General features: G+C 45.4%; 1 pseudogene; it reads left to right on the forward strand.

Annotated features, from left to right (window-relative positions):
• The first annotated feature begins 104 nt into the window (after positions 1–104).
• LOC134342160 (NACHT, LRR and PYD domains-containing protein 3-like) overlaps positions 105–16,475 on the forward strand; it is a 38,964-nt pseudogene continuing 22,593 nt past the window's right edge.

A 16,475-nucleotide genomic window follows, 5' to 3' on the forward strand; every position in this document is an offset into this window, starting at 1 on the left:
AGTCACGCGCTGCGGTATTCCCATTGGTGGGAAACACTGTCAATCACTGCTTCCAACCAATAGCGGAGGCGGACCAGCCGAGAGGGCGTTACCCCCGCTGACACCGTCTCCCGAACTTTCCGTCACGGCGGGACAACCGTCAAAGTAAATGTCCGCTTTCTGATTTATTTCCATTTCCCTCCGAGGGAAGTTGGGGCGTTTGTGAAGCGTCTCCTGCGGCCGGAGTCTGATGTGTCGCTGAGAGGTAGGAGGAGACCGCTCGGCCCGTCGGTTTGATGCCGGTTCCCCGGGGAGGGAGAGGGGGATTTTATTGAAAGGATGAAGACGGTGAGAGAGGGGGCGGACAGGATGTTTGTCCCGGTGGGGACAGGAGGGGCTCATCTGTGGAAATGTCTGAGCCCACGGTGGTGGCGATTCACCACATTGGGGGGCAAACACCGGCAGACTGTTGCCCTGCAAGCGGGGCCAATGGTCCGGGCAAAGTGACAATTATTTGTGTTTTGTTGAGACTGTACCTGGAATATGGTGTAAAATCCCGCTCCCCACACTAACACGGGTTATACAGACCAAAGAACAAACTGCCGGAGGAACTCAGTGGGTCGGGCAGCATCTGTGGAGGGAAATGGACCGTCAACATTTCGGGCCGAGACCCTCCCTCTGGACTGAGAGTGGACGGGAAATAGTCAGAGAAAAGAGGTGAGGGGTGGGGATGGGGCAAGAGCTGGGGAGTGAGAGGTGGATCCAGGTGAGGGGGAGGTGGGAAGGTGGAAATAGTGACGGGGGTGGGAGGTGAGTGGTTGGGGCAACACGGGGCTGCAGAAGATGGAAATTAATTCCATAGAGGATTAACAAAGAGGTTGGAGAGTATTTGTTATAGAGAGTGCAATGAAGATTCACCAGACTGATCCCTGGAGTGGTGGGGTCATCATATGAAGAAAGATCAAATGCGATTACCCTTTCATTTGGAGAATCGAGGACTGAGAGGTGAACACATTGAAACGCACAACATCATTACCGGTTGAACCAGGGATCCCAGTCTCTGAAAAAGGGGTGGACTGTCCGGGACTGAGATGAGGGGAAATGTCTCCACTCCGAGGGTGGTGAATGTCTGTAAATCCCCACCACAGAGGGCGGTGAAGACTCAGTGATCGTCCTCACATAAAACAGAGGTCGGCAGATGTCTGGAGACCGGAGGGATCGAGTAAATAAGAATCGGGCAGAATCATGTGGCTGAGATGGGAGAGCAGCCGTCATCTTGTTGATGGTTAGAGGGGCTGAATGGCCACCTCCTGCTGTTTCTCACTTGATGTTTCAGTGTTCCTGTTCAGTGAGGCCGGAGGAATGTGAATAGAAATTAGTGTTTATAAACATAGACTGATTTAAATGAAACCTGCACATTTCCAGTTTGGGTCTGAATTGTCTGTTGGACCGGGATGGGAATCGAGCCTGTGACTCTGTGACCTGGGGGTGGAGGGAAAGGGACAGGGACGATCTGGAAGAAAAAGTAAAAATGTATCTTGTGTAAATATGGAATAATGTGGGAAATGCAGCAGATGGGTCGGGCAGCGTGTGAGGGGCGAGGAGCAGAGTCAGCGGATCAGATGGGAGACCCTCCACCCGTCAGGTGATCCTGTTTCCTGTTCACGTTTTTCCACAGATCTGCAGCATCTGCCGGTCACTGCTCTACGTGTACATGTAGCTTCATCTTTCACCCATTCAGACAAGGCACTGAGATCCGGATCTGTCACGTCCTCTCGTTGTGGGTGGACAATGATTTTTTTCTGCAATATTTTCAGCATGTTTCCATATAACCACATAACAATTACAGCATGGAAACAGGCCATCTCGGCCCTTCTAGTCCGTGCCGAATGCTTACCCTCACCTCGTCCCAGGCCTCAGATCATAACCACTGGGCTGAGGCCCAAGACTAGGTCTCATTCCACTGTTTGTACCTGCTGAAGTGCAGCCAATGTTTTTGGGTGTCTGACCCATTTATGTGAGAATTTAGCCTTTTATATTTTCTGAGCTTCTCATAAGTTTAGTTATACTTTAGTACCGTTTAGTTAAGCTTCACTCCAGAATTTCAAAAGCAACAACCCATTCAGTCAAATAGTTCCACACATTTAAAATAGTTTATTACGTTTTTTAATTTTGTACTACTTATATAATTTAACTATTTAATATGTATATTCTTATTTTAAATCACAATGGTTAAAATCTATTGTTATGAGTTAGGTTCTACTGCTGACATAGAGACAACAAATTACATGACATCTGCCGGTGCTATTAAACCTGATTCTGATAATTGGTCTGGGAGACCCACCACCGGTCACCTGATCCCAGTTACCACAGATCGTAATGCGAGACTGAAGCCTTTTCTATTTATTTGTGTTCCTCAGAAATGACAACAGTTAAGTTTCCTTCTGTGGTTCCAAAGCAGAAGCTCAGTCTGTCTAATATCTCCACACAATTAAAATGGGGAATTTGTTTATCCTTATCACGTACTGAGCTACAGTGAAAATCTTGCCCGACCTACCATCCACACAGATCGATACATTACAACAGTACATTGAGCTGATATACGACAAAACAATAACTGTAACAAAGCATTATGGCTGCAGAGAAAGTGCAGTGCAGATAGACATATGGGGCAGGGTCACGTCGAGTTACATTCTGAGGTCGAGTCCATTTTATTGGACCGGAGACCATTAATTTGGCTTACAACCGCAGACAGGAAGCTGTCCATGAGCCTGGTGGTACGCTCTTTAAGGGTTTTGTATCTCTTCCCCGATGGGGGATTGGGTTTGCAGCAATAATGTCCAAAGTTGTGGGCATCTTTGTGTGCACGACCTGCTTTCCCGAGGCAGGGGAAGTGTAGGAAGAGTCCATAGTGGGGAGGCTTGTTTCTATGATGTTTCCAGATGAGACCAAAGTTCTCTGCAGTTCCTTGCAGTCATGGCAGAGCTTTAGCCATACGAAGGCGTGAAGTATCGACAAGAAGCTCAGAGACCTCGGCCTTCACCCTGCCTTGTGCAGCTGGATCCCGGACTTCCTGTCAGATGGCTGGCAGGTGGTAAGAGTGGGCTCCCTCACCTCTCTCTCTCTGACCCTCAGCACACACACCCCACAGGGTTGTCTCCTTGGCCCTCTCCTTTACTCTCTGTGCACCCATGACTGTGTCGCCACCCACAGCTCCAATCTATTAATTAAATTTGCTGATGACACTAATTGATTGGCCTAATCCCAAATAATAACTTTCAATTGATCAAATGCTTCCTGACAAGGCTTGGTCCAAACAAACTTTTCACCCTTCTTCAGGAGATTAGTCACAGGAAGAGCGATATCAGCAAAGTTCTTACAGAACTTACGATAATATCCAACCATTCCCAGAAACCTTCCAAGAGCCTTCTTACCAGTCTGACACAAAAACTGTGGGTCGTCTGTCTAAGAAAAATAACAAGATGGCTTGAGTGGCAAAAATAGATTGAGGTGCTTTTATTTACAAAAATAGTGAAAAATCAAAAACTTGGAGGTCCACATCAAAACAAGAAGATTTTTTATATATATATATATATATATACAGCTTGCAATTGTCACCTGTCTGGTTAACAGCCACCCTCAGACTAAACAAAAAAACAACCCAAAGCCTTGGTAACCCGAGGTTTATAACTGCTAAGCCAATCCCCCTAGACTAACCAAAAGCTAATTAACTCAATTATCTTCCATTTCACACAATCTGAAACTCTACCGCCAGTTCTCACAATGAACACATATACTTCATCATAGGATTCACCATTTCCCGGTTAAATAACATGTATAAACCCCAAAACTTTACCACAAGGTGAGTAAATAGGTAACATAACCCTTGTCCCAGGTAAAGATGGTATCCTCCACCATCGGCACACCTGTGCAGGTTGCTGCTGCCTCTATATAAGACAGCTCTATGCAGCAGCTCTGTTTCAGACCCAGTGACTGTGGAGGAGAGAGACGTCAGATTATCATGACACTTCGGCAAAACACTTTTTGGAAAGATGAATATGAATAAATTGACCTGAGATAATAAAACTGTGACAGTGTTTTTCTTTTTTTCATACCTATTATTGCTGGGGTTGAGTGTAAAATTGTGACTGTTGATTTATTGAGATGCGTTCACTCACCACAATAACAGAGGGAATAATGTGTGTGGATGACCCTTTGAGTGTTTTACTGAGTGTGCCATGAGACGTCTGTAATCAGTGACGGGCCTTCGTCACACAGTCGGAATAGGAACTTCAGAAATTGCCTGGATTTTGCCTGCACAGGAGCCAACTTGCCTTGACCTACAACACAGCCAAGATAGATCACAGTGGCATGGCCAAATTCACTCTTAGCTAAGTCAACTGTAAGGTTGGCCCTGGAGAGCCTGTCAAACAGCTTTTCTACTAAAGAAATATGCTCTTCCCAAGTGTCACTCCCTGTGACTAAGTCATCAATATAGGCATCTGTGTGTCCTAACCCTTGAATTACAGAATCAATCATTCTCTGGAATGTTCCTGGAGCATATTTCATTCCAAATGGCGAAACATTGTATTCATACAACCCAGAAGGTGTCACAAATGCAGAAATTTCTCTACCTCAGTCCGTCAATGGAACACACCAATACCCTTTCACAGAAAACAACAGGAATTCTGCAGATGCTGGAAATTCAAGCAACACACATAAAAGTTGCTGGTGAACGCAGCAGACCAGGCAGCATCTCTCGGAAGAGGTGCAGTCGACGTTTCAGGCCGAGACCCTCCGTCAGGTCTCGGCCTGAAACGTCGACTGCACCTCTTCCTAGAGATGCTGCCTGGTCTGCTGCGTTCACCAGCAACTTTTATGTGTGCAGCTACCCTTTCACAGATCAATCTTTGTAAGAAATTACCTTTTCCAACCTTATCGATGCAATCATCCACCCTAGAAATAGGATAGGCATCTGTTTTTGTTACTGCATTTACCTTCCTATAATCAGTGCAAAATCTAACACTATCATCAGGTTTGAGCACAATAACACAGGGTGAGCTCCAATCTGATGTTGAAGGCCTAATAATACTATTTTCCAGCATGTATTCAATTTCTTGCTCAGCCAATTTACACTTCTCTACATTCAGCGATATGGGTTTGTTTAATCAGTTTGGCTTGACCAATATCTACGTCATGTACTGTGACCGTGGTTTCCTTTGGAACATTGGGAAATAAATCTTTAAACTTTAGAATTAATTCCTTCAGCTGTTCTTCTTGCTTTGGCTGCAGATGAGCCAACTTGTTTTGAATGTTTTCGAGAACAACCGAGTTCATTAGCCTAACTGGGACCATGTTTGGTTTGTGAAAAGTTTCAGACAAGTCAATTGTTTCATTCTCAGGGTTGCCAGATTGTTATGTTTGACAACACTCACCAATGGTGCCTGCTTGTCAGAATAAGACTTTATCATATTGATGTGTACCACCCGTGTTAGTTTACATCAGTCATGTGTTTTAATACCATAATTCACATCATTAATTTGAGAGACTATTTCATACGGTCCATTGAATTTCGCTTGAAGTGGATCCATCAACATTGGAGATAAGGCAAGCACATTATCCCCCACCTAGTATTTTCTTTTGTTTTGGTCTGCTTATCAAACCAACACTTCATTTTGTTTTGAGAAATCTTTGAGATTTGTCTGGCTAGACTACAGGCTTGGTGTAGTTTATTTTTGAACATCATCCCACTGTTCTTTTAACAAGGTCAAAGGTCCCCTCACTCTATGACCAAATACAAGTTCAAATGGACTAAAGCCCAGTGACTCCTGTACCGACTCTTTTAAGCCTGATTTATACTTATGCATCAAGTGTACGCCGTACCCTCGCTGTACCCTACGCCGTAGAGGGACAGGCACCTCCTCAAAAAAGTAACTCACGCATTGCGGTGACGCAGACCGCAACCACTGTGATTGGTCCGCTTGGTAGCATCGCATTTCCTCCTACACATTTCTGGTTGCTTTTCTCTGCCATGTCTGTACACTGATGCGAAATAAATGCTTGGAGACAATGAACCAAATCGTCAAATCTACCTGCCGACATGGGAAAATATTTGAGATGCATTTCCTCATCCATGTCTCTCACGAAGAAGTTCAACAGTGTCAGAGAAACCCCACCGCCAACTTGCATTTTGGTGGTGAAGTGCAGAGTGATGCAGACACAACTATGCATGCTCGCTACGGCGTAGGGCTATGCAAAAATTAAATCAGGCCTACGGTGTAGGATACGGCGTATCCCAAACGCACAAGTATAAATCAGCCTTTACGGTGAACAAAAGCAAATGTATTCCTTCATCCCACTCTTGTCCATTTTCAACACAGTACGTCCTAATCATTGTTTTGAGGGTAGAATGAAATCTTTCTAAAGCTCTTGTGATTCCGGATGGTACGCAGACGATGTAATTTGTTTAGCTCCCAGTTCGTAAACTACCTGCTGGAATAATCCAGATGTAAAATTACTTCCTTGGTCAGACTGGATTTCTTTAGGCAAACCAAATAAAGTAAAGAAAACTTGTTTGGAGCCTTCACCACAGTTTTAGCTTTAATAAAATTTGGAAAAAGGTTCACCGAATGCAGGTATAGGCCGGAGTGGGGCCACTAGGGTGACCTGATTAGGTTTACCCACAACTTGACTAGTGTGACAGGTTCTGCAAAAGGTCACAATACCTTTCCTCAAATTCGGCCAGTAAAATTCTTTCATAATCCTGTTTACAGTTTTATTCATGCCAAAATGGCCACCTACGGGCATACTGTGGGCCAAAGTTAAAATTTCAGTCCCATAAACTTTTCCCAGCGTAGAATCTGTGAAATTCTTTGTGATTACTTTCTCGTTGCATTTCAATGTGGATTTACAAACTTCCCCATTCCGTGGATAACTGAAACTTGCCATCTTGAAACTTTCAGAACTGTTCCTAAACTTGAGAGTTTGGGAGCCGCAAACGCATAACACTGTTAACTTCTGTTTAGAAGAGTAGTTTGTTTAATTGTCTCTATACTAATACAGATAGTAGTTTATACTAATACAGACTGAGTTTGTGGTCTATCGCTGCTGTACATAACACAGAGTGACGGGCGGGTCGCTGGAGTCTCTCCCTGGGTTGTGGGACCCACCGGTCACGTGATCCTGTTCGCCCCGCCCATTTAACCGCAGACGGGCAGCCGCGCGTCTGTTCCCGAGGCCCCGCCCTCCGGATGACGCGACAACCCCTTCGCGCATGCTCACTGTCGCCAGATTGTCGGCGTTTGCCTTGCCGCTCAGTGCTGAAGCGGATCGTCTGCGGGATCGGGAAGGGACGATCGCCTCCTTGATCGGGGAGCCGGGGGTCGGGATCACTGTCTGCGGGCCGAAGATATCAGTTTTCCTATCGGTGAGTACTGAGACCGATACCCAGCCGGGAGATCTGATGTTGGCCGTCAGCACCGAACTGCGGGCCAATTACTCATTTAGTACCCAGTTATCTGGGCTCGTCAGAAACGTGTCGACTCCACTTAATCTGCATTGAACGACCCAAACCAGGAGCCCAGGCTGTCTCTTTCCGCAGAATTGGAATGGAAGTCCCGCCAACAGGTCACGTGAGGCTATTTAGCCCCGCCCTCCGCTTTGTGACGCAAGATCACGTGGTGTGTGCTCACGGTCCCCCATGGGTGGTGACTCTCCGGGCCCCCTGGTAGCAGCAGAGATACAGAGGAGCAGATTGAGAGGCAGATTCTGGAAAGGTGCAAAAATAACAGGGTTGTTATCATGGGTGCCTTTAACTTCCCTAATATTGATTGGCACCTGATTCGTTCCAAGGGTTTAGATGGGGCAGAGTTTAAGTGTGTCCAGGACCAATTCCTGTCACAGTATGTGGACAGGCCGACCAGTGTGAATGCCATACTAGATCTAGTATTAGGTAATGAACCAGGTCAGGTCACAGATCTCTCAGTGGGTGAGCATCTGGGGGACAGTGACCACCGCTCCCTTGCATTTCGCATTATCATGGAAAAGGATACAATCAGAGAGGACAGGAAATTTTTTAATTGGGGAAGGGCAAGTTATGAGGCTATAAAGCTAGAACCTGCGGGTGTGAATTGGGATGATGTTTTTGCAGGGAAATGTACTATGGACATGTGGTCGATGTTTAGAGCTCTCTTGCAGGATGTTCGGGATAAATTTGTCCCAGTGTGGAAGATAAATAATGGTAGGGTGAAGGAACCATGGGTGACAAGTGAGGTGGAAAATCTAGTCAGGTGGAAGAAGACCGCATACATGAGGTTCAGGAAGCAAGAATCACATAGGTCTATTGAGGAATATAGGGTAGCAAGAAAGGAGCTTAAGAAGGGGCTGAGAAGAGCAAGAAGGGGGCATGAGAAGGCCTTGGTGAGTAGGGTAAAGGAAAACCCCAAGGCATTCTTCAATTATGTGAAGGAAAAAAGGATGACAGGAGTGAAGATAGGACCAATTAGAGATAAAGGTGGGAAGATGTGCCTGGAGGCTGTGGAAGTGAGCGAGGTCCTCAATGAATACTTCTCTTCGGTATTCACCAATGAGAGGGAATTTGATGATGGTGAGGACAATATGAGTGAGATTGATGTTCTGGAGCATGTTGATATTCAGGCAGAGGAGGTGTTGGAGTTGTTAGAATACATTAGGATGGATAAGTCCCTGGGGCCTGACAGAATATTCCCCAGGCTGCTCCACGAGGCGAGAGAAGAGATTGCTGAGCCTCTGGCTAGGATCTTTATATCCTCATTGTCCATGGGAATGGTACCGGAGGACTGGAGGGAGGCAAATGTTGTCCCATTGTTCAAAAAAGGTAGTAGGGATAGTCCGGGTAATTATAGACCAGTGAGCCTTACGTCTGTGGTGGGAAAGGTATTGGAAAAGATTCTTAGAGATAGGATTTATGGGCATTTAGAGAATCATGGTCTGATCAGGGACAGTCAGCATGGCTTTGTGAAGGGCAGATCGTGTCTAACAAGCTTGATGGAGTTCTTTGAGGAGGTGACCAGGCACATAGATGAGGGTAGTGCAGTGGATGTGATCTACATGGATTTTAGTAAGGCATTTGACAAGGTTCCACACGGTAGGCTTAATCAGAAAGTTAGAAGGCATGGGATCCAAGGAACTTTGACCAGGTGGATTCAGAATTGGCTTGCATGCAGAAAGCATAGGGTGGTGGTGGAGGGAGTATATTCAGACTGGAGGATTGTGACTAGTGGTGTCCCACAAGGATCTGTTCAGGGACCTCTGCTTTTTTTGATTTTTATTAATGACCGGGATATGGGGGTAGAATGGTGGGTTTGCAAGTTTGCAGACGACATAAAGGTTGGTGGTGTTGTAGATAGTGTAGAGGATTGTCAAAGATTGCAGAAAGGCATTGATAGGATGTAGAAGTGGGCTGAGAAGTGGCAGATGGAGTTCAACCCGGAGATGTGGTACACTTTGGAAGGACAAACTCCAAGGCAGAGTACAAAGTAAATGGCAGGATACTTGGTAGTGTGGAGGAGCAGAGGTATCTCGGGGTACATGTCCACAGATCCCTGAAAGTTGCCTCACAGGTGGATAGGGTAGTTAAGAAAGCTTATGGGGTGTTAGCTTTCATAAGTCGAGGGTTAGAGTTTAAGAGTCGCAATGTAATGATGCAGCTCTATAAAACTCTGGTTAGGCCACACTTGGAGTACTGTGTCCAGTTCTGGTCACCTCACTATAGGAAGGATGTGGAAGCATTGGAAAGGGTACAGAGGAGATTTACCAGGATGCTGCCTGGTTTAGAAAGTATGCATTATGATCAGAGATTAAGGGAGCTCGGGCTTTACTCTTTGGAGAGAAGGAGGATGAGAGGAGTCATGATAGAGGTGTACAAGATAATAAGAGGAATAGATAGAGTGGATAGCCAGCGCCTCTTCGCCAGGGCACCACTGCTCAATACAAGAGGACATGGCTTGGGGTAAGGGGTGGGAAGTTCAAGGGGGATATTAGAGGAAGGTTTTTTACTCGGAGAGTGGTTGGTGTGTGGAATGCACTGCCTGAGTCAGTGGTGGAGGCAGATACACTAGTGAAGTTTAAGAGGGTACTAGACAGGTATATGGAGGAATTTAAGGTGCGGGGTTATCTGGGAGGCAGGGTTTGAGGGTCGGAACAACATTGTGGGCCGAAAGGCCTGTACTGTGCTGTACTATTCTATGTTCTATGTTGTCATAACGAGACTCACAGCATTTAAAATTGACTCCTCTGTTGAGTTTTTCGGTCATTTTTGGAAGGCCATTTTCTGCATTGCCAGGATAACAGCCCATGTGGCCGGCAGGGAGTGGTAAACATTTGTATCGCTCTCTGGTCACCGTCGCTCAGTGAGAGTTAGTGATGTCAGGTGCAGATTTAACAGATTGATAGAGGGGTGGGGAGGATGTTGTGAACATTGACTGTGTGTACTGAATTATTCCTGTGTTGTAATGAAGAGAAAACTAATGATTATCCCTTTTCCCATCTGGTTCCATCTGCTCATTCCCCGTGCATCTTGTTTAACCTCTGTCCAGTCTGTATCTCACAACTCAATGATGTATATCGAACACCTTGTTCAACCTCTGTCCTGTCTGTATCCATTCACCTCAATGATGTATATCAATCATCTTGTTCAAACTCTGTCCATCCTGTATCCCACCACCTCAATTTTATATATATCTATTAGATTATGAGAACAGTCAGTCCTCTTTTATTGTTATTTAGAAATGCATACATGCATTAAGAAATGATAGTATGTTTCTCCGGTGTGATATCACAGAAAACAAGATAGACCAAAGACTAACACTGACAGAACCACATAATTATAGCATATAGTTACAGCAGTGAAAAGCAGTACCATAACTTGATTAACAGTCCATAGGCACACAAAAAAAAAATGTCTCAAAGTCCCCGAGTCCCTGATAGCAGCGACAAAAGGGAGAAACTCCCTGCCTAAACGTCCAGGCACCATCAACTTGCCGATACCTTGGAGGCAGCCGACCCCGAGTCCATCCGTCTGAAAACTCTGAGCTTCCGAGCAGCCTCTCCGATACAGCCTCACGAGCGCCATCCTCCACCGAGCACCTTCGACCTCTCCCCGGCCGCTGAAACACGCAAAGCCGAGGATTTCAAGGCCTTCAGCTCCAGAGATTCCGGTTACCACGCAGTAGCAGCGGTAGCAAAGCAGACATTTCAGAAGTTTTGCAGATGTTCAGCTATGCACTCAATGTCTGTCTCCATAAAATCAGTATTGCGCACAGTCCCCTGCTTGACAGATAACAGATATTCATCACCGGAGAGGCCGCACGCGCTGCCATCTTCTGCACTCAATATATATCAACCATCTTCTTCAATCTCTGTCCAGTCTGTATCCCACAACCTCAATGATATATATCAACCATCTTGTTCAATCTCTGTCCAGTCTGTATCCCACAACCTCAATGATATATATCAACCATCTTGTTCAATCTCTGTCCAGTCTGTATCCCACAACCTCAATGATATATATCAACCATCTTGTTCAATCTCTGTCCAGTCTGTATCCCACAACCTCAATGATATATATCAACCATCTTGTTCAATCTCTGTCCAGTCTGTATCCCACAACCTCAATGATATATATCAACCATCTTGTTCAATCTCTGTCCAGTCTGTATCCCACAACCTCAATGATATATATCAACCATCTTCTTCAATCTCTGTCCATTCAGTATCCCACAACCTCAATGATATATATCAACCATCTTGTTCAATCTCTGTCCAGTCTGTATCCCATCACATCAGTCAATTTCTGGCCACTCTGTATCGCATCAATAATTATAATTTTAGTTTCAACGTTACAAAATGACAAAGTGTTAATCTTGACAGCATTTAAAGTGAGACTGTTATTACTTTTTGTCATTTTTGGAGAGCCACTTTCTTTGTTGCCCGGGTAACAGCCCATGTGACTTGCAGGGAGTGCTGCTCATTTTTATCGCTCTCTGGTCACGGTCCCTCATTGAGAGACAGTAGCCTCAGGAGCAGATGTAGCAGATTGATAGTGCATTGGGGAGGATGTTGTGAGCATTGACTGTATCACCTGTATTAACCCTGTGTTGTAATGCAGACAAAACTGATGAATGTGGGCATTACATTGTGCAACTTTGTTCAGGCCGTCACAAACGTCTTGTAATCAGTCAATAGTTGTGCATCATTTAAAGTAAAAAGAGAAAATGCTGGAAACGTACAGCAGATCGGGCAGCAACTTGGACAGTCCCAGTACTGATATTGGGCCTTCCACAATTTCTCTTTCCACAAGTCTAATCGGATAAAACGAGTTTCCAGCTCTATTATTTAAATTTTATATTAAAAACATTTTATTCTTGTTAGCCTACAGGAAATGTGATGGCGACCTCATTCAACATTGTGATAATGATAAATTGAGTTCAGTTTAGCTTCAGGAGATGACATGAAACGTATCCCCGGTATCTGGTGACTCACGCCAAGGTTTTGCAGCCTGATCGTTAGTCCAGTCAGATGATCATCAGGTTCCTGTTCTGCCATAGGTTGGTGGAGTGTTAGTTTTTGAACTCTGATTGGCCGAAACACTGCATCGTATTACCGGTAGCAAGGAGTCCTGGGAGAGTTGTTGTTTAGGCTGTAATCCTTGGAAACTCCGGGCATATGGAGCTCTCAGTATTTGTGATTTGGTCAAGGTCAGTACTTATACAGATGGGACACGATGTTCCTCCTTCCAAATGATTGAGAAGTCTCGGGCTTCAGGACATTGGTTGTGGGTATATCCCTGAATACACCACTTGCTGGGAGACGTGGGGACGATGTGTGAGGCTTCTAACGTCGGAAGTGACAGGCTCAGCTGTGTGACACTGTGAGGTTGGGTCATGGGATATCATAGTAAAATGGACTTGCGGATCAACCTGCCCAGGTTTATGAGTTGTTGAGCAAGTGTTTCTGGTCTGGGGGTTCCGTGTTCAAAACGCGTTTGGAAAACCCCCTCACTGTCACCTGTCTGTCAGGCAGTGGAAATCTAACAGATTTTGATGCTGGAGATCTGCAGTAAAAACTAAAAATGTATGAAGTCATTCTGAAGGAAGGTGTGAACCTGAATCGTCAAATTTGTTCTCTTCCACACAGTTGTTCCTTACCTGCTGAGTGTTTCTGGTAATTCCAGTTTCTTTCTATTACATTCATCCTGGAATGGTTTATATTTCCTGAAATGGGCCTGTTTTAACTTGGAAATGGAAATGGCTCGTTCTGTGACAGTCGGACAATAATGAAACTACAGCTCTTCCCACTAAATTTTCTTGGTACCAATTTTCCTGTTACTCCTGGGAATGTGTTCAGTGCAGTTGTTGCTAACAAGGTTCACAAGAATAATCTCAGGAATGATGGGCTTTATGTATGAGGAGCATTTGACAGGTCTGGACTTGCTCAGTGCAGTTCAGAGGGACGGTGGTGTGGGGAGGTGAAGTAAACCTATCGAATGCTGAAAAGCCTGAATACAGTGGACATGGAGAGTCTACAATCAGCTGGCACAGTCTCAGAGTAAAGACGTTTCCCTTAAAACTGAGATGAGAAAAATCTCTCCAGCCGAAGGATGGCTGCTCTGTGTGGAAATTGTTGCCGCAGAGGATGGTGGAGGCTGCCCTTGGCGTATATTTAAGGCAGATTTAAATATATTCGTGATTGCTACGTAGCTTCAGGGTTACAGGATGAAGGCAGGAATATGGAGTTGGAGTAAAATTCATGGTTGAATGGTGGAGCAGACACGGTGGACCGAATCATCTGATTCTCCTCCTACATCTCGTGTCTTACCATAACTGAACGATGACACCTTCATATCCCATATCAGGCTTTAAGAAGTGCGAGGGGCAATTTCAGTTTTGTTCATTGAGATCTTTATATTTGTCTTCAACTTCATTAGGCAGAAATATTTTGTTCTCCTTTGTATTGTTAATGTGGTTTATTATCTGTCTGGTTAAAGTTGGACCTGTGGTGAAAGATTTATTGGAAGAAAAACTGACATCTGGAAGTAAACCATGACTGAAAACGAGGGAACGGCGACAAATGAGCCAGCCCGAGGAGTGAGAGCATCAACTGGAGAGAACCCTTCTGACTCAGAGTTTCCATTGATTCAGTCCAGAGAAAGTCTGGTGAGTCTCATTTAGTCAAGCACTGGTCTTTTAGACATTACATATCTGCAGAAAGGAAGGTAGGAAACTGTTGGAGGGAGACTGAATGTGTCCAGAAGTACCAGTTATGTTTCTGTCAGACCCAGTTGCTATTATTCTAGAACTGGTAATGTGTTGTCAGAAGCCCAGCTCTTCAAAGCCACTCACATTCTCTCAGTGTTTACTCATTTCAAGATTTTGCATGTTCTGAAGTAGCTTTTGGTCAGTTCTGAGTGAGGAAAGGGAATCTGAGCGGTTTGTATATACTTACTATCTTTCAAAAAAAAAGTAATTGCTTGAACTTACTTTCTGCAAGCTTTCTACCCATATCCGGAACATTCACAACCAAGTTATTGATATACATGACAAGAAACCATGTGGAACATGACTAAGCACAGGACTAGAGTCCAAGAAACAGACTCCCATCATCACCATCTGCTTCCTACCATCCAGCTGTTCCCAGACTCTGGGGCTCTGTGACAAACACAATGTTAGCAGCAAGATCAGACAGTGATTAATATCAAGAAACACTTGTTGCTTCCTGAAAGGACATGTGAACTGTCTGATCCAATGGACCAATTCCTCCCTTGTTTACAACTTAATTTGCCCTGGAACCCATCCTCTTGGGTCACGCTGCGTCCGATAACCCACACTACTCCAACCTCCCACCACCCCGCCAATAGCCTCACACCCTTCCCACCGTTCACCCCACAACTGTACAGGTAGACAGATTAATGTCACGGACATCCACTCTCACAGCTTGGAGAATCAGAACTAACTGATCCTACATTCCCGGCCCAGACTATCCAGCTGTCCGGCTCAATCCCGGCCCTTTCCCACTGCAACCGCCCCTCGATTTACACAAACCCGAGATCAGACCCTTCCTCATCGCCGCCCAACCAGGAGAACAGCCGGCAACAGCTGGGGTTGGCCCTGTGCTGTGATTCGCAGGAGGTCCCTGCGGCGCCACCAGTGTCCAGAGGTCGGAGGGACAACGTAGAGGATTTGGCTGTTCGGTTCTTTCACTGTGACACCCCCAAACTCTGCATTAACTCCATCCAGCCAAATCTGGGTGAACATTAACCAACAACTATAATTCCTCTCAGCGATCAGCTATCGGAATGATTCACTCACTTTAGAGGAAGGGGTACCTACACTGTCGGGGTGTTTAGTTTGCCAGGAGACAAGGACTGCAGGGACGAGAGGTCTTCTGTTAACTGATACGAACCTGTCTTTACCCTGCTGGCAGTTCCGTTTACTTTAGTAAAACCGCTGTTTATGAAAAGATTAAACATGACACTGCACTGACTGAACCACCGCAGAAAGTCCTCCTCAGAAACCTTTGGGGTTTTGTGACCCAACTCGAGACAAGCAACACACTGCCTACTCTACGGATAACATTGCAGATCAGGGGACTTTACCTCACACATCACTGGATTCAGTGAGGAAACCTGTTAAGTTTGCTTCGTCCATCCGCTGAAATCGTTAAAACGTCCAATAAACGGCTTTTGAATGCAAGCTCTCACCCGCATGTGACGTCACTCTGGCGCCCCACATAAATCCATCAGATACTGGAGCAGCATTAGGCCATCTGGCCCATCGCATCTGTTCTTCCATTTTATCATGGCTGTTCCAATCTTCCTCAGTCCCAGTCTCCTTCTTTCTCCCCATGGCCCTTCATGCCCCGATCAATCAACAATCTAGCAACCTCTGCCTTTGATATCCTTGGCCTTCCAGCTGCCCGTGGCAAGAAGATTCCACAGATTCACCACTCTCTGGCTAAAGAAATTCCCCCTAATCTCATTTCTGAAGGAATACCCCTCTATCCCCTTTAATCTGAGGCTGCGTCCTCTGGTCCTGGACTCTCTCAATACAGGAAACATCCTCTCCATATCCACTCAATCAAGGCTATTCACCGTTCGATAGGATTCAATGAAATCACCCTTCATTCCTCTGAATACAGGTGAATACAGCTCCAGAGCCATCAAATGCTCTTCATGTGACAGGCCATTCAATCCTGAATTCCCATTCTATCCCTCACAGGGTGAGGCTGTGATTAAATATGCTGTTTTGTATTTGCACCAGTAGAAATGGACCCGGGGGTCGGTGTTCCATCCATGCTTGGAAATTCCCCCTCACTCTCACCTGTCTATCAACCAGTGGGAGTCAAATGGAAACTCAAGATGCTGGAGGTAGAACAGAACATGGAACAGTACATCACAGGAACAGGCACATCAGCCACAATGTTGTGCTAAACCAGATAAATATAAATCAAAGCCCCCCCCC

Source organism: Mobula hypostoma, unplaced genomic scaffold, assembly GCF_963921235.1.
Source record: "Mobula hypostoma unplaced genomic scaffold, sMobHyp1.1 scaffold_134, whole genome shotgun sequence".
Classification (NCBI taxonomy): Eukaryota; Metazoa; Chordata; class Chondrichthyes; order Myliobatiformes; family Myliobatidae; genus Mobula; species Mobula hypostoma.